The following is a 23,861-nucleotide window of genomic DNA, read 5'->3' on the forward strand; positions in this document are numbered from 1 at the left end:
CAAAGGTCGCCTTGTCTTTCTTAGGGGTATAGCCCAATCCCTCTTTGTAGAGAGAGGCTCTTTGGCTACCCAAGCACATAAGCAAGCGATCCTCACTGCCATAGGCCTTAGCCAAGGTGTGAGTGAGCCCATTGACCTCCTTCTTGAGGGTCTCATTCTCAACCATTAGTGAGGCATCATATGTGAAACCATCACTACTAGATGAGGTAGATGTGGAAGTGCTACAAGAAGGGTTAGTGGGAGCAACAATGATAGGCTTATAGAATGATTCATCAATTAAGTCACAAGTTAAGACTACATTACATGTCTCAACATGCTTCTTCTTATTTTGCTCATCAAGCAAAGAGGAATGAGCTTTTTCAAGCTTCTTGTGAGCTTTGCCAAGCTTCTCATGGGCTTCCTCTAGCCTCTTATGAGATGCATTAAGCTCATCAAATGCTTGCTTAAGGACTTTTAGTTCCTTACGCAAATTTTTGCATTCTCTTCTCTTAATGTCAAAGTGTTCTTTAGCATCATCTAGCATGTCAAGTAGTTCATCCTTAGTTAGTTCATCATCATCACTATCACTTTCATTTTCATTTTCATTATCATGTTCCTCATCACTTCCATCATCACAAGTTAGTACCTTAGTGGCCTTAGCCATGAAGCATGATGGAGTGTCGAAGAGAGAAGGCTTCTCATTGATAGCAATGCTTGCAAGTGCCTTCTTGGTGGTCTTGTCATTATCACTATCATCATCATCACTTGAGGAAGCATCACTATCCCAAGTGTAATTATGGTTCTCATTCTCTCTCTTTCATGGTGGTTGAGGAATTTATTGGTGCATATATATCAAATTTTTGAAGATGATAGGGTAAATTTAGTAGGATAACAAGATTCTACCATCATTTAGCGGCCATGTCTTCATTTTAGTGGTCTATTTAGGGCATGTTTGGTAGAGATTCACCGACTCAAGATCCACAAGAAACAGATCTAGATCCACTTTTTTTTGCCAAATGCTTCTAGCTCCACCACCTCCATCGTGGATCTGATCCACCAAAAAGGTGGATCTGGCCCAAGATTCACCAAATCGGTGAAGCACCTCAGGGGTGCTTTACCAAATCCAAGTTTGGTGGAGTTGGGACAAAATTACCCGCCATGCCACTTATTAGTGGAAAAATGGTTCGATCTGTTCTTCTTTCTCTTTCTCACGACTTTCTTCCCTCCATGCGAACAAGGAGCACCGCCAGCCAGCAGTCGCGCCCGTCGTCAAGGCAGCGGTGCTCCTCTACTCATGCCCAAGCCGTAGATGTGCCCGCCATCTCTCTGGCGAGGCAGCGGTGTTCCTCCACCCTGTGCCCGAGCCCCAGCTGCGCCCGCCATCTCTCCGGCGCCCGGCCATGGCCGCGCCTACTAGGGCTGCGCCTAGCCACAAGCTATGGCAACAGTCGCGCCCCTCCGCCCCACCGCGCGCCGTGGGTGCACGCCACCTCGTAGTGCCAGCCAAATTCGCCCAGCCCTGGCTCGTGCGCCGTTGGCCGCGTGCTCGACCCTACAGCATGGATCCTTCTCGGCCATGTCTTCGATGTCGCAGCAGCGTCCCGGTCTGCCGAAAGTTCTTTCCCCATCACGCGTTGTAGTCGGGATGAAGAAGAAGTCAAATGTTTTTTTCTGGACACATGGGCTCGATGTGGAATTGAGATAGAGGAAATTGTGGAGTTGTGTCAAACACTTTGGTGAATCCCAAATGCATGGTGGAGCTGCTCCACGGTGCATTTAGCTGAATTCTAGATCTAGATTCACTTTTTCACTTGGTGGAGCTCTACCAAACAGGCCCTTAATAGTTTTTAGGAAGAGATGGTTTGCATCTAGATCTAGATCTAGGCCTAGGGTTTGGGATTAGCTTTTTATTGTTAACATTCACATTAGTTTTCATTTAGTATATGGTATTAAGGTTTCATAAACAATAACGGGTGAAATATTAATTGGTGCTAATTCATTTCTTGATTAACAAAAGTAAAAAAATACTACTACAGTGACACATTATATTAGTTTGTTAACTAGGTTGTTTTAATCTCTTGCATGAAGAAGATCATGAAAGAAGTTGAACAATATATATTATATCTATAAATTTAAATAAGAATGACCTTCCATAATTATATTGTTACATGCTAATTATTATATTATTTTGGTTTATTAATTATTCTTATACTAACTTTGTCTTTTTGTTTTTTGCTTTGTTGATCTTTGTAGGAAATGATGGAGCCCAGGAAGTCATGGATGTATGGTTCTTTAAGGTGGAAGACAAATTTTTGACAAGAAGTGGATGTATTTCTTGAAGGCGCAGAGAAGCATTCAATGGCGACAAAGATGTAACACCTCTGGTGTTATGAGCTCGTTAAGCACTGAGATTACGGTTGGAGAAATAGATCTAGTAATATAGTGAGTTAGTTACTTAAATGCGCTAATGAAATCTCCACAAGAAAATACGAGAAGCAGTTTACTTGTTTGGCATGAAAAACAATTTTTATAAACAAAAATAAAATATAACTTGTAATTGGTACTTAAATAAAATTTGAAGTTGTGTTGAAAGTACACTTGTTGGCGATTTTTTAAATGCAAAATAGTGAACTAATGCCCTGATGTTTTGGTTCTATTGTTTGATATAAAGTGTGTGCTATGCCATGAAATGGTTGTTGGTGAAGTTTAGTGAAGTTTGGTAAAGTTTAGACCGTTTAAAAATTCAACCAAAAGTGCTTGGAGTATTAGTTCTAACTGGAACCTTGAATTCTTTTAAGTATGAAATGATAGTAGACAATGTCATTTTTGCATTTGATTTCCAACGAAATGGTTAAGCACTACGTCTATGTTTTTGCACGATCGGTTGCATTTAGGTGTATACTAGGACGTAGTGCAGGTCGTGGTTACGTTAGAGTTAAGATGCTCACATAAAAAAATTGACCGAACTTCGCAAGAATGCATTGAACCGTGCCGTTGGCGCTCTGTTCATGAACCGGCACCTGTAGCGAGCGATCCCAGCCGCTCACCTCAACTACCTCGTCTCGTCCACTCTCGGCCATTCGTTCCACCTACCCGAGCTACTGCTGCTGCGTACTGCCTTCTTCCTCCCTCTACCCTGCCTCTACTTGATGGCCTCTGCTTTCCCTCTGCTTTGCCTCTGCTTGCTGGCCTCTGCTTTCCCTCTGGTTGCCTCTGCCAAGCCGAGCACTAGCCTTGGCTGCACCGCCATCACCCGGCTCCTCGCGTGAGCACGTGAGCCCCATGGCCCCGGGCTGGACCTGCTGCTCCACGGCGCTGCCCTCCCTAGCGCCTACTTTGCCGTCATCCATGCCAGACCCCCCTACTGCTGATGGCCACCGTAGGGCTCCGCCTCCATGACCCGCCCTGGTCGAAGGCCCGCTGGTGATGGCTCCCCCGCCACGCTCTGTCGCTGCGAAGTCCCTAGCCGCGCGCCATCAGCTCGAAGAAGGTAGATGGCACCGACAGTACCATCGCCGTCAGCTCGAAGAAATACACCGGGCTGAGTTTTCACTCCAGAAACTTGTTCGTCGGACTGTCGACCCGGTGCAGACAGCCACGGCCAGTAGCCAGCCGGCCACAGACATTCTGGACACCAGATCTTACTGTCGTAGGGTAGGTCAGCTAGGGCTCGGCCAACCAGGCCCCGGGCAGGCCGTCGCTGCTTGGTGGCTGCCCCGGCCGTGGGCCGGCTAGCCGGCAGCTAGCCGTCGCCGTCCAGCCGTCCTAGGCCTTGTGGCGGTCAGATCTAGCTGATGGCCGCTGGTGCCCCGGCACCGGCCGCCTAGGAGCGCCAGGAGGCCACGTGGCCTACAGATCCTACCACCCCAAGCCGCTTGCCGGCCAAAGGAGACCGGGGGTTGCCATTGAGGCAGTCAATGGTGGGGGCTAGGCCCCAAGGCGAGGGCCAGCCAGATCCAGCCACTGGCCGCTGCTGCCCCGGACTACAGTGCGCAAGCCCTGGCCACCAAGCTCGCCAGGAGATGCATCTGCCGGAGTCAGACGTTGAGGTAGTAGATCCAGCTTCGGGCTGTCCAGATCCGCTCCACCAGCCGCCCAAGACGCCAGAGAAGAGGTGGTGGAGGAACAACGGTGGAGAAGGAGAGAGGTGGGAGGGAGGGAGGGCTGCGGACGCGCACCCTTTTTTTGGGGCTGCCACGGTGACGGCGGCCAGAGGGGGAGCAAGGAGGGAGGGGTTCTCCTACGACGCCGGCAGGGTCACCCCCGAGTCGCCCGTCAGGACGCTCGGGAGAAGGGAAGGGAAGGATCGTAGAGAATATCTTGTAACTAAAAGTAGTAGTATATAGATTTGTTGCATGGTAATATGCGTTTCTTTGTTCCCATGATTTTTCACAATCCAATCCATTATAATGGTCCAATAAAAAGTAGATTATCCTACTACAGTAACCATGACGAAGAGGACTGACTCTTGTTCCTCGAGCTGTCCTCCCCTCTAGGTTCGATCATACATACATGCAAACGTAAGCCACTAGTTTCTTTCAGTACAACACGTTTATTATATTCACTCTAGAGAAACAAACGATAGGGACGAACGTTTTCCTCTTTATGTTCGGCAGGACTTATTGCTGCTGCGGTTGATTTATAAGGCTGATTTGTTGTGAGAGAAAAATATTATTTTATGATAAAAAAATAGGACTGATTCTGGCTTATAAGCTCAAGCGAACAGAGCCGAGCCGTGATTATATTGACACGCGTGATTATATATCATAAAACCTTATCGGCCTTGTTGGCGCGCGAGTCTGCGCCACAAGACACGGTACATATGCAACCAGCAAATTATTCTAGCTTGCTTCGGCCGGTTTTTTTTGTGTGGTGCATTTTATTCCACAAGGCAACCGTGCCCGCCAAGAAACCATAGACATCAACTGCACATAAAGGTGTTGTCAAAAAAAAAAACTGCACATAAAAGACGAAGTATATATATATAGGAAAAACATGTGATGCCAACGGAGCGCACCAATAACTGGCGGTGGCCGGCAACACGCTCGCCCGTGCGGTGCCTACCACTACTACTTATATCGCGCTCGCTTGTCTCAGTAAGCACACACTGCACCTTTGTGGTACTTGTGTGGTTGTCACAGCACATAACTTGAAAGCAGGGAGCGATGGACGACGACGTTGTAGCAGCTGCAGCTGCAGCGGCTTCTTCGCCATCGCCGTGGAGCCTGCTCCAGGGGCTCCTGGCGCTGCTCACCGTGTGGGGGGCGTACCGGGCCGCGCAGACATTCTGGCTGCGGCCGCGGCGGTTCGACCGGGCGCTCCGGGCGCAGGGGCTCACCGGCACTGAGTACTGCTTCCCCGCCGGCGACCTGAAGGAGAACGCCAGGCTCAACGACGAGGCGCGGTCGAGGCCCATGCCGCCGTGCCACGACGTTGTTCCGCGCGTGATGCCGCATCTCTTCAACACTATCAAGGAGCACGGTGCGTCCAAAGTCTCTCGTGTCCCATAGTCTTTGTCGTTTCTATACGTCCATCAACAGTTTAGTACAGTCGTTACTTTGCCTAGAATCTTCCGGACGACGGATGGTCATGTCGAGAATTCGTTGAATGTTTGCTTCTCATGCGACGTGAACACTGAGGTTGACGTCGCTTGACTAGTGTTGGGAATGCTTTTTCCGTTATGAATACTAAATATATATTTTTTTCATTATAAATACTAAATATATTTTTTTCGTTATGAATACTAAATATGCAAAAACTTTGAAAAAGCTATTGAGACTAGAGCTGGGACTTGGACCGTGCCATTTTTTAGGGCGGGTCATGGCACAATCTTTTAGCATGACACGACATGAAATATTTTGGGCTATGCTGACATGACACGAACATAAAGGGCCGTGTCGTGCTTAGGATCTCGGCACGGCGGCTACATGGCCCGGCCTATATTTTGGCCCGTGCTTAGCGGCACGAAAATGACATGTACAAAAAAAAATCTTCAACTCTATAATACAATTCCCTAGCATTTACTATACTACCTCTCATCTAATTCTTGAATAGATTATGAAAATCATTAAAATTTTATAAAAATAGCACACACAAGATATATATTTTTTATATCATGAGCGGAAAAAACTAGCAGAGCTATTTTGAGGGCCGTGCTTAGGCAGAAGAAAAGATTTACCATGCCGTATCGGCATGGCCCGACATGGCTCGCGTGCCTAGAGGGCATGACCCGAAGCGGCACGAAGCACAAGAGTGTCATGCCGTGCGGGCAGGGCACGGCCCAAGTCCCACCTCTATTGGCCACCCGCCCACCAGACAGACATGTATGAGACACATGGCAAGTTTGAATTCTTCCCTCGGGCTCCATTTCAATTTTCACCCCACCCCAGTCACCGGACCTATGATATATATTTAATTTTTTCTATGTTATATTTAAATTATTCGTCCCATTTGTAAAACAAATTTTTTCTGCTAATATATTTCAATTATCTATATTTTTATGATAATATTGTGTTTTTTCATTGTGATTACTAAATATATATGTAAAAACTTTGAAAAAGCTATTGAAATATGTACTTGATGTATTTATTTATCACACTTATGAAGTGTCATTATGTTACCCGGTCTCCCTTAATTGAAAGTCCTAGTTCCATCACCGCCCACTTAAATAATTCTTATCTGGCAAGCTAGAGTCTACAAAGGCTGACCAAGCCAAACGGTGGACTTGGTCAGCAAGGTGATTCCCTCGTACCGATCGTGTCTTAGTCTTATAAATGTCCAAATGGGTGGCGCTACTTGCTCGTCATGGGCTCATAGAAGCACGGTCTGTTGTTACCGGGCCTTGCCATGCTTGTTCACGGGCTCATAGATGGCCTAGAGGGCTAGAGGCACCAAAGATGACACAGAACCGTGCTAGAAAGATGACACAAGTTCGGTGGACATCAGGATGGGGATTATATATACCCTGTGGTGGTTAATGGGCCAGTCGAGTCAACTGTTTATATGGACCCTGCCCGTGACTACCCACAGCGCGCATGCAACAACAATGACCCATGTACAACATGGGGTATCAGGCCATGCCAGTCCGAGCACGACCTAGATAGGCCATGGTGTGTTTGGGCTATGCTTACGCAAGGTGTCCCTTGGGGCGCTTGCTTGACCCAGACCGTTTTGGATTTTTTTTATGACCCTTCTAGATCTGACTTGTCGCTATCTATTTGTTCAAGTAAACGTTTTTAAATAGTCCCTGTCATGCTCATTTCCTTAAATTTCTCTAGTGCTACAAAATTGAAAGTTCCCTAAATTTCAAAGATGGAATTGAAATTTTCTTGGCACAAACGGTGAACTGCAGGCAACATTTGTATCACCTGGTTCGGACCAATTCCAAGGGTGGTCATCACGGAGGCAGAGTTAGTCAGAGACATCCTATCAAACAAGTTTGGTCACTTCGAGAAGTTCACGAACAAGCGTCTCGGGAAACTGCTCGCCCTTGGGCTTGCGACTTACGACGGCGAGAAATGGGCAAAACACAGAAGGATCCTGAACCCCGCATTCCATCTCGAAAAGCTCAAGGTTATCTAACTTCCTTCATACCGGCAATCAGCTTCAGTTCTGCACGGTCTATCAAGCATATAGATGTGTCATGTGTGTACTTATTACTAAAGTTATTTTCCCAGCGCATGATGCCGGCGTTCTCGACGTGTTGTACCGAGCTTATAGATCGCTGGGATAGCAAGATCGCTGGTTCTGACGGATCATATGAACTGGACATCTGGCCGGAGTTTCAGAACCTCACCGGAGACGTGATCTCCCGCACGGCATTCGGCAGCAGCTTCATGGAAGGGCGGAGGATCTTCCAACTTCAGAGCGAGCAAGCAGAGCGACTAATCAAGGCCTTCCAGTATATGTACATCCCAGGCTTCATGTAAGAACTTTCTGATCTGTCACATAGTACGGTAATTCTAGTACATTAAAGGTCATTACATTCATATGCGTGCACTCATGCCGTTGTAATTTAAATATATATATGCAGGTTCTTCCCGACACAGAACAATCGGAGGATGAACGAGATCAACAGGGAAATCGAAGGGACTCTAAGGGGCATGATCGAGAAGAGGGAGCGCGCAATCGAGAACGGCGAAGCCAGCAGCAACGACTTGCTCGGCGTGCTGCTACAGTCGAACATGGAGAGCGGGAAAAGCAGCCTGAGGATGAGCACGGAGGACGTGATTGAGGAGTGCAAGCTCTTCTACTTCGCGGGGATGGAAACCACGTCGGTGCTGCTCACGTGGACGCTCGTCATCCTAGGCATGCACCCTGAGTGGCAGGACCACGCGAGGGAGGAGGTCCTCAGCGTGTTCGGCAGGGACAAGCAGCCCAATTTCGACGGCCTAAGTCGACTCAAAACGGCAAGTGTTTCTTTGCAATACCATGTGTGCATGTTTGCTGCAAGCCCATTCCACATTATATTACCTGCTAACACTGTCTAGATGCTATCCAGGTGACGATGATATTATACGAGGTGCTCAGGTTGTACCCGCCGGCAGTGACGCTAAACCGAAGAACATTCAAAGACATGGAGATTGGAGGTATCACCTACCCTGCAGGGGTTAATCCTTGAGCTTCCCATAATCGTCGTCCACCACAATCCTGATGTCTGGGGGAAGGACGCACATGAGTTCAAGCCAGAGAGGTTCGCTGAGGGGATCTCAAAGGCGACCAAGGACCAACCGGCGTTCTTCCCCTTCGGGTGGGGGCCGAGGATCTGTATCGGGCAGAACTTTGCGCTGCTTGAGGCCAAGATGGCCTTGAGCATGATCCTCCAGCGCTTCGAGTTCCAACTGTCGCCTTCGTACACGCATGCACCGTACACGTCATTACGCTGCATCCACAGCATGGCGCGCCAATTATGTTCAAGAAGATCTGATCGTCTTATATGACATCGTCGATCGTTGTCAATGAGTATGGTCACAGTGCAAAAATAATAAATTTGTATGGGTAATACTGTATTATTATGGGGAGTCTAATGTGGAGGTATCTGAATTTTGAGGTGGAACTAAAACGGCGGGAGATATATGCTTGGAGCTAGGGGTGTAAACGAATCGAATATGGTCGGATACCTATAGACGCCATAGACGAATACAGAAAACTATTGTAAACCTCAAACTTGAATTCGATTACGGATATTTTGAATAAGATACGAATGGATATTGACATCATGTATATCCAAATTTAAGTATCCGAATACGGATACGGTATGGATTGCGAAAGTGGGTGAACGACTTGTCTCTCCCTGACAACTCGGTTCCATGTTTATAGAGAGCACTATGTAAAAAAGCTATATATCCACCATGTCACCTACAGACGCCAGCACAAACGCGCGTATGTAGTACGAGTATACAGACGCGCCTTGCCAACACGCGTCTGTAATAAGTCGCCGGCGGAGGTCGCCGGTCCAGCGAGGTCAACATGCGTTGTAATAAGCGCTGACTACAGACGCGTGTTGGTAACAAGCGTCTATAATACTGGTACAGACGTGTGTAGTTAGACGACATATCACAGACGCGTGTTGTGAAAACGCGTCATTGGTACGTAGTTATCACGCGTTCGTGTTATTATAGGTATACCACAGACGTGTCTGAGTAAACGCACATCAGAGAATGGAGGGTCACGGACCAAGAAAAGATTAACTCCGATGAATTTACAACTCAACCCGTCAGTGCACCGAGTAGTCCCCTCTCCGCATCGCCAGTACTCCAGGCGCGGATGTCGCACAAGCGCCGGCCACCCTCCTCCTTCACTTACAAACGCCGCCTGGCCGTCTCCTCCTTAAATCTGGTCTCCGCCACCACTGCTTCCATTCTGCGCCGGCGCTGCCACATGACCACCTCTTCGGTCGGTGCCAACCACCTGGCACCCTCGTCTACCCGAACGCCATCACCAGCTCCCTCCTCTGTCCTCCTTCCTCTCTGAGATCCCTGGATCCTGCATCCTTTCGCAGGCCAGTGGGACAGCCGTGCCGTCGCGGGGCCGCCCACCGGCCGCCTCCGCCCGCCCGCCAAGCGCCAAAGCACCGACGGCCACCTCCTCTCCCTTCCCGAGCGGCGGTGCCTGACCATGGCCGACCAGTCCGCCTCCCCTCCAGACCATCCGGCGGCGCACCCGGCTCCAGCCCGGGTGCCGCCTTGCCACAGTCCAGATCTGCCAAAACCGCAGCCACGGGGGAAGCAACAGCGACACCAGCAACTGCGGACGACCGCCCCCGCGCTCTTTGCCCGCGTCCCCAGCTCCTGGGTCCATCCCCATACCGCCGTCCCTGGACTACCTGTGCGCGTGTGTGTGCTTAACAGGGGTTAAGGCTGAGACTGGCCGCGCCCCGCTGGGGGCTACTCGGTGCTGCCCATGGCCATCCTCCAGGACATGATCCTCGCCATCCAGAGGGCCAACGGCGGCTAGATGTGGGTCGCCAATGTCGACGACAAGTACCCCCTCTGTGTCCTACCTCGCTGACCCAGACAAGGTAGCAATGCCCTCCTCTGCTCCATGCTCTATCCATCTAGATAGATTGGTAATACAGTTTTGAGATGATCCGATTGGGGCTTGTGCATCCCCAAAGAAATTCTTGTGTCAAGTAGAGATTTCCAATTACTTGTTGGTGAGGGGTTGTTTTTAATAACAAACTATATATGTCTGCTGATTATAATCATAGGGGTACCAGCTCTGCTTATTGTCGCAAAAATATGAAAAATATGACATTCTCTGCTACTACTTACTGTATTGCACTTTGCTTTGTATACTGTACGTGTTCTGAGAGCCTGCTTCATGGACTGACCTGTCACATGGACTAATGTATGCTTGGCTCTGTGTTGCCGTGAACTTCTGATTAGTATAATCTTCTGAACAGTTTTCATCTGAAGGAGTTCAATTTTTTTATCATATTCACTGCCATTATTGTGTAGTTTTTAAGTTTCAGTAACATGCCATTTTCTCGGTAGATTGGCAAGAAACATCTCAGATGTGACGTGGATGTTTAATACCTTTGTACTTGGTGTTTCAGACTTAGGGAACATCGATCCTTCTATATCATTCATACATGTTTCCTTGGTCCATTGCCCATTAGTGTGGGTTCTGAATACTTGTACCTGCCTCCTAAATATGTTATTGATCTTAGTCATGTTATATATGTTCTAAGCCACTTTACTGGTCCAATAATATGATATATTCCTTGCTGGTATTATAGCACACATGAGCTGATATGCCTTTTTTCATCAGGGGGCAGGAACATGGTTATGAAACCATACTTCCTTTCAGTTGTGCTTTTGAACAGAAACTAGTGGATATGCCAGCAGATGAAGCTGTCAAATATTGTGCCGAAAACCAGATAACAAGGCAAGTTCATTCACACTTTTGATACTAGAGTTAGTTAGCTTGGTCATGCTAAATTCTCCTAATGATGCTACAGACCTATGTAATGAGGTGACAGTTTCTACTAGGACATACTTTAACTGTCAATTGTTTTGACAACTTCTGAGTTCTCACTGATGCTTTTAAAGTTACTCAATTTGACTTATTGGTAATTATGTCAATGATATCCATTGTTTATCAGCACCACCTCCATTTTTTTGAAGTTCATACCTGTGCACACTTTTAGTAAGGAAAAATATACAAGATAATACATGCCATTAACAGCAGCAATAGACCAATGAACCGATTTGAATCTTGTAGCATTTAGATATACTATAAATGATGAGGTATGGCTTTGGTCGTAAGAGCACTTTAGAGATAATATGTAGTTGCAGACATGTTTTCTAGAACATACGGCATCCAGTTTCCATTGACAATTTTTTTACCTTGACATTATAAATATTTCGGTGTATACTAGCTGATGAGGCCATTCTTTTGGCATTGTTTAGTTTGGCTCTATTCATGTTTGAACAGTATAATTTCTTATATGATTGTTACTTCTACTTTTGTGGGTCAGGTAATGAAGTTTGAAGATCTGAAAGAACTGGGCAGTAAATCTGCTGTTAAAGTATACACTCCTTCCCCAAGGACATTCTTGTTAGGGAAAATGGTGTTCTTACCCTTATGCAGGAGTCTAATTGTGATTTTGCCCTTGTTTTCTCAACTTTGTGATTTTGCCCTTGCTATTTTGAATTGAATCATCCGTTTGCCCCTAGTTTGGATGCCGTCAGATGGTCATGGAATAAATGAATTTAAAAAATTTAAAATCTAAAAAACAAAGGCGAAAAGACCAAATTGCCCCTTATCCTTATATTCAGACTCCATGAGGAAACTTTGCCTTTCTAACGGGCCGGCTGCATCGACCGGGGCGTCGGGGGCATCCGACGGCGTTGGCGTTGGCAGCGCACGGCGCGCGGTGTGGCAACGGCTCCCGACGGCGAGGCTCGTCACGCGCGGGGCGGCGGCGGGGCTCAGCACGTGGCGCGCGGTGTGGGGTTGCGGGAGGGCCGCGGGGCTTGGCACGCGACGTCTCGGTGACGCCGGTGGCCGACTCGTCCAGCGGGCTCAGGGGACCGGAGCCAGCCGTCGCGCACAGGAGTCTGCTGCTCCGGTGCCGTTGCCGGTGCCCGTGTCTTCGCTGCGCAGCTCGTCGTCCGCGGCGAGGAGGTCGGAGAAGGTCAAGGACGAAGCGGAGGAGCCAGGGAAGGCCGTCGTCGCCGTGCCGGCCGCGTCCCGGAAGCTTCCGGCTGCGGAGCCTGCGGAAGAGCCTTGAGGGTGAGCAGGTGGCTGCCGGGTGGCCGCCGTGGCTCAGCGCCGTCGCCGGGGAGGCCATCCAGGGGTGGATCCCGCTCAAGGCCGACTCCTTCGAGAAGCTGGAGAAGGTACTGTGGAGCTTTCGGCTGAGGTTTCCTAGGTGATTCATTTCGGTTCAGATTTCGTGACTGGTTCAATTCAATAGCTCGTGGGTCATTTTCCATGACAAAATTTTGCTTGCATGTGGAATTTTAGAAGGATGGTGGTTGTTGGGACTGTAATTTGGTCTAACTGGTTGGTATCTTTCTGGTATCCTTTATCACGCGTTAGTTAGTAGTAATACTCTGTTGGGTGATGGATTATGACATGAAGAATAAACTAGTATAACAGCCACCTGTTGTGAAGGTAAAGGAGGTGACTTGGGTGATCTGGTGCTTTCCTTCTATGAGGCATCACATGTTTTAGCCGTCTCCGTTGTTGGTATGCGCTGCTGATCGGGAATTTGATCTCTTACTGTTTCTTGTCTGTCATCATACTCAAAAGGAAAAGTTGATTTTTTTTATTAAGAAGGGTAATGAAGCAAAGTAGTACTGCTACTTGTGCTAGTTTTATGTCTGCAACAAGGGTAATGAAGCCCGTGCATTACTGCACATATGTTTGCTGCGTGACCCAGACTTGGTTCTGGTTAACAAACTGTTTAGATGCTGTGTTCCTCCAATCCCAATTCACTAGAAGCACATGTCTCATTTTCTTCTATTTTCTTTTTGAACTTTCCCACTTTAGTCTGCCAGAAGATCAAAATTCTCAAGGATTTGCTGATTCTGTTCTTCTGCCGCCCTTTCTTCTGTTATGCATCATTGAAATAATTATTCACTCATAGTTTGAAAAAAAATCAAGCACATGAACAGATCCATGTCCATCCAAACATTTATGTGCTTAGATGCATGTTTGTTGCTGAATGGCCTGCTATTATGCCACATCTTCTATGCTCATATCTGTTGTTTCTTGTAAGAGGAGGCTATAAAACCATGTAGCTCCTTCTGTCCAAACTTTGGCCTCCTTGTGTAACACCATGCCAATCGCAGTGCATTGCCTCCCCACTGAATAATCGTTTCACCATTCATTTTCCTGCCGTTTGTTGTATTTACACATCTTATAGATGCAAGGATGCACTCCATTTTTCTTTCCAAAATCTACACTTAGCGGTTGAGTAAAGGAGATACTTTCCATCACTGCAGATGCGTACATGTCATTGGTGTCAATATGCTATTTATCGTCGAAGCAAATTGATTGTTAGTTTTCACTTACACTAACAGATACTGTATATTTTTCAGCGGTCGTGCTGGTGCTGCCTACGACCCGGAGCCGTCGCGTTTCTATAGTAAATGCTGCTATGGTCGATCATGATGATTCACAACTGTCTTTTTATTCATGTCATTCTCTTTTTTAATTTGGTTAGTAAATACATGGTGTAGTTTTAGGGCTTGTAGTGTTACATGAACCAACTTGTATGGCGGTTACTTTTGCTAAAAAACATGTACTGTATGACATTCCTATGTGGTAAGGCACTAATGTTATCAGTGCATGCATCTACTTATACAGTTTGTTAACCGATGTTCTACATGCATTCTTATACATTGAAGATTTTTGGTCCCACACAAAAGATTATATCGAAATATTTCTTATGGCGTTACATCTGTCATCATTATGAACCTTGTGGTCCCAAAATTTTGAATATTTATCAATATTAAATCTGAGTTCAAATAATTGCAAGTTGTGCCAAATATGTTTGACCAAATTTAATCAATTGTCAGCATACAATAAAAAGTATAATTCTAAATCAGGGTAAAATCACAATTAGGCATAACAAACAGGGGCAAAATCGCATGGGCATTCATGTCCTTTTGTACAAAGTTTAACACCGTTAGGGGTGGATGACGGAGCAGGGGCAAACTGGTGCTTCGTGAATGGCACAGTAGGGGTAAATTCACAAAGTCAAAAAAACAGGAGCAAAATCACAATTTTGATACAAAGCAAGGGTACAAACGCAAGAGCCCCTTCTTGTTAAGTGCGTTTTGAGTTTCGACTTGATGTTTCGAATGTGCGTACTGTAGGCATAATATATCTTGATGAGGTACTTGTTCTTTTCAGTGCAGCATAATCTATCCTTTTGTTATGTGTTGCTAAAACAGTAATACAAAGTTGCCTATCTTTTATTGTAGTATTCTTCATGTGCTTTTCATTGAACTTTAGTAATTTCTTTTGCTCTTTTGAATATTTTTGAAAAGTTGTGCAAACAGTTGAAGTTGAAAGATCATTTATATGTGCACTTGTCCAGTTGAATGTGATTTGAATTAGCTGGTTCAGCAACAAATGTGAATTTTTTGTTCAGGTAAAGTGTTGGCAGATCAGACATCAGACTAAAGCTCCTCAAGCTGCATGTGCAATTCACACTGATTTCAAAAGGGGCTTCATATGCGCTGAGGTAACCCTCTGCTATTTTAAGTAGCTGATATAGTTGTTAACTATTGTGATTTGCATCAGCTATAAGTTAAACGAGACCTAATTTTGGATAGCTGTTCAACTCTGACAATTTTGGTTGTTTGTGAATCTAGATGCTTTTAAAGTCACTCAATTTGACTTCTTGGTAATTTTGTCAATGATATACATTGTGTATCAGCTTTTAGTTTTATTGAAACAAATTTTAGAGGAATGTTTTGCTTCAGTTGACATACAGCATTTTGCAACATTGCATCTTAGATGGGTAAGGGGAAGATTGCTGCACAGTGCAGGTGAGACCTTCTTTGCTTCAATAATTTTGTTAGTTTGCTTCTCACTTCAGTCGCAAATTGATTCTTTGCAACCGTGAGAGCTTTAATAGTACATTTGTAGCATTGGTCTGCACTTAAGCATTTTATTTAACGACCTCTGCAGGAAGCGAAGGGAAGAGGATTCCTGCTGGTTTCAACATACATAGAAAGCTAAGGGTTTGCTGCTCTCGATTGTCTATCTAGATCACAGTAGTGAATGTGCAGCAAGCAAGACTTAAATTAGTTGCTATATGCATGCGCATTAAGCTACTAGTATCTAAAAAATTCGGTGTTATATGCCTAACATTGGATGTATGGATAAGATCCTGTCACTGGAATTTATATTTTTTTGCTTTTTAATTCACTATTACAGACGCGTGTTGACTATGCGCGTCTGTGATAAGGGCTCATCACAGACGCATTTTAACTATATGCTTCTGTCACGTCTGTAATAAGACCTCATTACAGACGCATTATGGAAGACGCGCCGAAACATGTCTGTAATGTCTCTAAACACGCATCTGTAATGATGTTTTTTTACATAGTGTAGGAACATCGCTTGGTGTGGCTTGTACAACAATTCAGGTTTACATAGAGATAGACTCATCTATAACAAACTAGCAAACTTTCTATCTTGATGTACAAGGCGTGGTGCATGCTTAACAACCCTTGGGTTACATGTTTCCTAACACCCCCACTCAATCTCAGCTGGCCACTAGGTTGAGATTGGTTCTGAACTAGTCCATCTTGGCTACCACAATCGGTTTAGTAAATCCATCAGCTAACTGATCTTCGGACAACCGAAACGTCTAGCTGCTTTTGCGCTACTCTCTAACAAAAATGAAAATTTATCTCAATATGCTTAGTACGTGCATAAAACACTGATTTATCGAGAGATAAGTAGCACCAATATTATCACACCACAGCCAAGCTGTATGAGGATGCTAAATTCCCAATTCATCAAGCAAGTTTTGGACTCACATTATCACTGTTGTTGCATTGGCTAATGCCATGCACTCAACTGCAGTACTCGACCGTGATACTGTAGCTTATTTCTTGGCACACCATGAGATCAAGTTCGACCCAAGAAACACAGCAAAACCACCAGTTGATCTCCTGTCATTGGGACAATCCTGCTCAATCAGCATCATATGAGAAAAGCACTTACCACCATGGACTGAGACTGACCAATTTTGAGTCCCAAACTCAACGACCCTTGAACATACTACAATATGCTCTTCACAGCACTCCAATGCAACGTTGTTGGTTCATGAAGAAATTGGCACACCTTGTTCACAGAGAATGAAATATTCGTTCTTGTCAAGGTAAGGTATTGTAATGCCCCCACTATACTCCTATATCTTGTGGAGTCTTTGGGTCCAAGCCTTTGTCCTTTTGCGGCACTAAGTTTCTCCACGGTGGAAAGACGAGTATTTATGGGCTTACACTTGCTCATACCTGCTCACCGTATCACATCAGTAGCATACCTTTCTTGCGACAATTTCAAACCATCCCGAGATCTCTTGATTTCTATTCCCATAAAATAGTGAAGATCATCGAGATCCTTTAATGCAAATTCGTTCTCCAAATCCTTGAGCAAAGCATTTATCGTTTCATGCGAGGAACTTGCCACTATTATGTCATGGTATGTTTACCTCCCTGATAATAGAATAGTGAGGTATCTTCCTTTGAAGGTATGAATCCCAAAGCCTCCAATTTCCCACACATTCGAGCATACCAAGCACGTGGTGCTTGCTTGAGTCCATAAATGGCCTTATCTAGCTTGCAGACATAATTCGGTCTTGCCTCGTCTGCGCATATCCAGGTGGCTGACGCATGTACACTTTCTCTTCTAGCACTCCGTGAAGAAAGGCATTTTGCACATCAAGCTGACGAAGTGACCAGCCTCTAGAAAGAACTATGGATAGTATGAATCAAGTGGTTGTAGCTTTGACAACGGGACTGAAGGTGTCCTCATAATCAATCATATACCTCTATTTGTATCTCTTTGCAACAAGTTGAGCCTTGTACCTATCATTCGTTCCATATGCTTTCCTTTTCACCTTAATTATAAATCCATTTGTAATCAAAAGATATTTTTACCTTTGGGAGGAGCGACTAGATGCCATGTTGTTATGTAGCAAGGCCTTGTACTTGTTATCCACAACGGCTATCCACACGGAGTCTTGAAAAGGCTTCTTCTACCATGGCAGCTCCTTCAGTTGTGGTGGCTGTCATGCATCACTGGACCGTCCCATTGGTGTAAAGCTTGGGCTTGCTGATGCCTCATTGAAGCCTGGTTGCAGGACGTGCGGGGGTGGCCACCGGTGTTGACGTAGAAGTCCCAACCACAGACGATCTGGGGAGAGAATCTCCGCAGCCAGATCCACCTCGGAGATAAGCGAGACAGGCATGAGGACTCCTGCCCCCTGTCGACCAGATCCATCTATGTGGCCACATGTGGTTGGTGGAGCGCATAGACGAGGGGACAAACACCTTAGACTATCTAGCCACCGATGAGCCCCGTGTGTCGATGTCCCAGATAGTGATCTCGAGCTAGATGCAATGCTAGAACTTGGATGCACCGATGGATCCACTCAGGTTCAGCGCCCAGGTTGTTCCCCACCTAGGAACACATGAAATAACGCCCGTCCAAGTGTAAATCTTCACTAGAATTCACCATATTTTCTCCTGTAGCAAAAATAGAATCACCAGCACTTGGCACGCCATTAGTAGGGGTGAAGTTAGAACCTTGTCGATCATGCAAAATAGCATCCCAAAACTACTAGAAGGATTAAGGAGTACATTAGGGCGGATGGAAAGCTCGGCTCTTAGCCTAGCGCCTATGTTAGGATGCAATTGCGAGAAGGGAAAGTCATGTTCATCAAACACCATGTCTGGGGAGATATACGCACACCCTTCTAAGGGATCCAAGCACTTGACTCCCTTGTGAGAGTGTACCCAAGGAACACACAACGGTGGGAGCAAAATTGGAGATTTCTAGTGTTGTAAGGATGAAGGTTTCGCCAACAGGCACACTCAAACGTTTTGAGAAACATGTAATTGGGCTTTTGACCAAGAAGGCGCTCACATGGATCGGTTTCATTATTGATGACCTTGGAAGGGAGACGGTTAATAAGAAAAACTGTTGTGATGAAGGCTTCATCTCATAATTTTAATGGCATGGAAGCATGAGCAAATCCATACCGTATCACCCAACCGTCGCTAGCTGCTACATCCACCATGTATACTCCATGGCTCTACCATACCCATCATCACTTTCTCTATTATGGATGAGGCTGAGGATCTTAGGCAGGGCAGGAGGGCTGGCCAGGTTGTACTTCAAGTGCACGAGCTAACTGACTTATAGGTGTGCAAACTACTCATTTATACATATCTTACACATCCATCTGATGGGTGCTACGACAGTGACTATTGTAGGGTGCATTTGGTCTTGAATTTACGTTGTTTGTTGTTATGCTCATCAGCTCTTCAAAATATTTATTATTTGGTACATTGATGGCATTGTAATTCCAAAAAACAATGAACAGTGTAGCTTGAATGATAGGGCAATGGTCATCCTGTTATTGTCTTATTATAAATTCCTGTTATGTCTATGACTTTATTAATATTTCACTTGTGTTTTTCTTCTACTAGCTCAGCTTTCCAAAGACCAAGGCAATAGCTCTACTCCACCTTTTCCAATACTAAGGCATAGCTCCACTCACTCTAACTCCCACTAACACTAACACTAATGCTATATCTTGAGAAGAGTGGAGAGCTTCTTGAGGTGTGTTAAAAGTGAGTTGAAGGGTCCTATTTATAGCTTGGAAGTGATTGGGGGGAGTGGAGATACTCCCCTTGATCCTCAAGAATATTCTATTTTGGTGGGCCCTTCAATCCATGTGATGCATCCTGATAGCCATCAGACAAACTAACCTCTAACCCATGCATAGGATTGCTCCACATTTTCTTTCCATGCATCTATCCAAAGTTGAGGCGGTTTGGCCCAACTATAGGTCTAGCAACCTTCCCTTAGGTCCTATTCTTTGAGGCACACTTCCCTTGGGCTCTAGGATGACAATGGAGGCCCCACACCAAAGTTGAGAGCCGTTGGGCTTACTGGCAGGTTGCCTGACCTCGGTTATCTCCATTTCCGACCATCATCTTTCATGAAGCATAACTTTTGCGTGCAAACTCCGAATTAGAAGATCAATGTCCATTTAGTGTATCTCGATGAGCTCTTCGACATGGTAGGTTCAAATATCTGATTTGAGAAAGTGTTGGACCATGTTCATGTATCCATTTGTTCCTTGCCTGTAATCACATGGAGTTGTCTAACTAAGCCCTAGTTTATCTCTCATTGATCATTGTCCATATGGGCTGATGTTGTTCATAGTATTTGTGCACCAAATCATTTACATTCCACGTGTAACACTTTAGGACAAAACCTTGTGAAACTAGTTAGATTAAAGCCCTATAGCTACAGTGTTGCATATGTAAGACGTGGAAGTTATCATTTTATACTAATTTGACAGTCAGATTAGCAAGCTAATGGCCATCAACACCCGTCAAATTCCCCATTATGGTTAGGGCATTTCGTACATGAATGCATCATTCGAGGCCCTTGGCGTAAACAAGGCACAACCTTTCGAGAAGCTAGGAGGCGGAATGGGATTTCCATGTTCGCGACCAATTGGAAGGTCCATGCCGCCTTGTCCGTTCCCAGATCATGTCAATAAATAGGTCCCACTAGGAAGGGGAGAGCTCATAGGCAGGCATTAGGCACCCTCTAGGGGATCTTCATCTAGTTCCTCGACAGATGAGGGTGCCTCCCAAGTGGGACAGTGCCTTCCATGTAAATCTTCCATCGCATTGGCAGCGGTTGTGTCTCCATGAGGTAGGAGGGATTGCATGCAGCGATGGCGGTCTAGCGTCAAGGTAGAGAGGAATATAATGTGCTTCTCTTGTGACTACGGAGCTATGTAGAGGGCGGATTCCCCCTTCTCGCCAGCGGCTACTAGGTTCGGGCCCTCCGAGCACTCATTCTTTTGTGTCTCCTCATCATCATCGGTCTTCTCACTATCACCGGCTTCTGGAGGAGGGCAAAGGCAAGTTGTCGTCTCTCCTGCGTCGCCTACGGAGGTTCAGGGTGCCCTGCCTCAAGCTCCACATGAGGTTGGGGGGATTTTAGCAACAACTGTTGCGTAGGAATCCTTCATAGCTAGTAGCATGTTTAGTTGCTAATTTAGTTTAGCTCTCTAGTGAGTAGTGTAGCTAAGTTGCTCTCTTTGTTATTAGGAGGTGTCTCCAGTTGATTGTGTGCTTGTGTGATTATTTAATTAAGCTAGCAGCTAGGATTGTGTAGGAGGACTTGCTTTGTGGTGAGTAGGCTAGGCAAAGTAGTTGTGAATAGGATTGTTTTTTTGTTCTAATCAACTTGCCTAGTGTTTATATCTTTGTAGATTTTTAATAGGTTATTCATCCCTCTCTAGCTATCCGTATATCCTTTCATTGATGAAAATAGAGAGAAGAATGAAATATATTGTTTTTTATTAACAGGGGCAGCAACCTTGGTCTATTTTGGTTCACAAGAAACATAATTATTTTTTTATGATTGTGAACCTAAAAACTTTGTGTAGGTTTTACTTCGAAGAGATTATTGGCTCTGTCTTTGGAGTCAATTATTGTGCCGGGTGATGACAAGAACGAACACATCATCTTTGCTTGCTGCATGTTGGAGTCGACGGCAATGACCTTCTTCACCTCCCGTGGATGGTGTTATTATGTCTTTAGGATTACAAAACTAAGTTTATCTGCTTATGATACTGTTAATATTTTAAGCATTTGTGTCCTATTAGGTAGCGTGCCCATACGTTGCTACGTGATAACTAAACTTTTGTACTAAAAACACGGATCGTACGATAAGATAACAATATTGTGAAATTAAATACAGACATTAAAGTGGCATTTAATCCAAGAAGCAAAGTTTATAAAATTAACACAGTTACGGAGAGCGCGGCGTCGCATGCTCACAAACTCTATTGTATAGACCTTTCTATGATGCGGCTACGATAATATTTTATATTGGCAGGAAAAAATCTCTGATATCTGTTTCTTTCGTGTGCCAATATATCCACGAACTCCATGTGATCCTATACACAGGTTCGAGTAAATATGTAAATATTAGTGCCTGTCATATGGGTAATACTACGTGTCTTGAAAAATCTCTCACAAAACCTTAAAACAAAGTATGTTATACTCATCGTATAAATATGTGTTGCTTTAGATCTATTCCACGCAAACATATACTGTAAAATAAGAAGTGAAAATTTATATAAAAAATAAAACAAAAAATCAGATTTATTAAGATTGATGTCTTATATATTGTATAACCAAAAGTAGCTTTTAGCGTGTTTAAATTTCACAGCACCATCAGTCCTGCTTTTGGGTGCGTTTGGTTGAGGAGCTATGACTTCTATAAAAACTACCGCCAGCCTCTTTCAGTTACGAGCGGACCCTAAACATACTGTCCCTCATTCAAGGTAGGACCTTCTCATTGGACACCAGATGATCAGTAGTTTCGACGCCTCTTTGGCCAGGTTGAATAGTTCATAGAGCCCAGACCGCATTGATGGTGACTCCCTTTCCTTCATCTTCAACTACAGATGGTATGCCAATTAAACACTAACAAAAACACATAGGTGATGTGCGAGACGTGTGTCACGTTCGTGGGCTGCCCAATCTCGATCCGCTCCTCGTCGCTATCCTCCTTCTCGTGATCATCGTCATCAACACGCACGGTGCTGGTGCTGCACATCACTAGCGACTCTGCAGCACCCCCACGATGGCCATGCTAATGCTACGATAAAATACAAAACACGATTCAATTTGTAAAAAAAAATAAAACGAACAAGATAGAACCCACCTCATTTTCATCCAACCTCAAATGAAATGAGTTTATTTTCCTAGCCCATCCCATCCAGTAAATAATTAATTAACCTATATCTCGCATGCTAACTATCCTCTGTTTCACTGTCCCCACACATGAATCACATGTTGGCTTCCTTTTTTTCAGAGTGACATGCTGATCAAAGAATGGTTGAACAACAAAGTTCAGGGATTGAAGCACATGGTTCAGCAACAAAATTACAGGGATCAAAGTACATGATCCAGCAACAAAATTACATAGATCAAAGCATATTATTTGCTAAAATAACTGATCAGGAAGGCGTGGCCATCTACTTGAGAAATGTACATGTAACCATGCCATACACTTTAACCCAGATTGCAAACTGGAGCCAATGTTTTTTTGTAAGTTTGATGCACACAAAGAAGGGCGATTACACATCATCAATGAAACCGCATCTGCATTTAATGGATCAAAAGGATTAGGATATAACATAACTTTTGGAAAGAAGACCTCAAACACATTGACAAGATTTGCAAAGTATCACATAGGTTCAAACCTAAGCCTACTTTAACATGGTACAAAATAGGAATCTCTAATTGTACATATAAGACATGGAGAGAATCCATTGCCTGTATATACAAATAATGAAAATGCAAAGATCAATCTTACCAAGCATTTGTCTCCATGTCTGGTTGATGACATCCAAACAGACTAAACCAGACCTTGCATTCATCCAGAAGTGGTTAGAAGGTGAATCATTTTTCTTGAGCTAAAGTAGTGGAAGCTAAAGAACACGATGACCAAGAAAAAATATGAACTTTCTGAAAACTCTCACAACAGCCAATTACCATTATTCTTCTGTTGGCAAGAGTCATGGCATGAGATCTGAACTTTAATAAATCAATATAGATAGTTATGAAATAAATAAGCACACCTAATGAATTTAGAGGAACTTCACATCACTCAAGTAATTCTAAGATACAGTTCAAGCTCGATGCTCTTACAATTTCCCATCAATTTCATCAAGTAGACATTCATACTTCTATCCAAATAATAAGCACATGATCTGTATGCCAAAAATGTCATGTACTCCTACAAATAGCAATGAACTATCCAAAAAGCAATGCAAAATCACTTGCATATAAGTCTGAATTACTAACCCTAATGCCACTGGTGCATGAGACTAACATTCTCGAAGTAAGATTGAATCAGTCTCTGACGGAATACTCCAAAATGCATTGTCTTTTTTTAACCTTTAAGCTATTGTACGACTCCTTCAAAAGATAGCACTTGTCTGGCATGATCTGTGCAAGAAGCATCAGGATCATGTTGCGGGCCACCGGTGAGGTCCAATGGCAACTAACATCTTTGTCATCTTCCGGGAACAAGCTAACCTTGCACCTGCTACATCTTTGTCATCACTAAAGTTACTCCTACCTCAC

General features: G+C 44.7%; 1 pseudogene; it reads left to right on the plus strand.

Moving 5' to 3' along the window:
* The first annotated feature begins 5,002 nt into the window (after positions 1-5,002).
* LOC136450185 (cytochrome P450 CYP72A616-like) lies at positions 5,003-9,197 on the plus strand (annotated as a pseudogene).
* The last annotated feature ends 14,664 nt before the right edge of the window (positions 9,198-23,861 follow it).

Source organism: Miscanthus floridulus, chromosome 5 (genome assembly GCF_019320115.1).
Source record: "Miscanthus floridulus cultivar M001 chromosome 5, ASM1932011v1, whole genome shotgun sequence".
Classification (NCBI taxonomy): Eukaryota; Viridiplantae; Streptophyta; class Magnoliopsida; order Poales; family Poaceae; genus Miscanthus; species Miscanthus floridulus.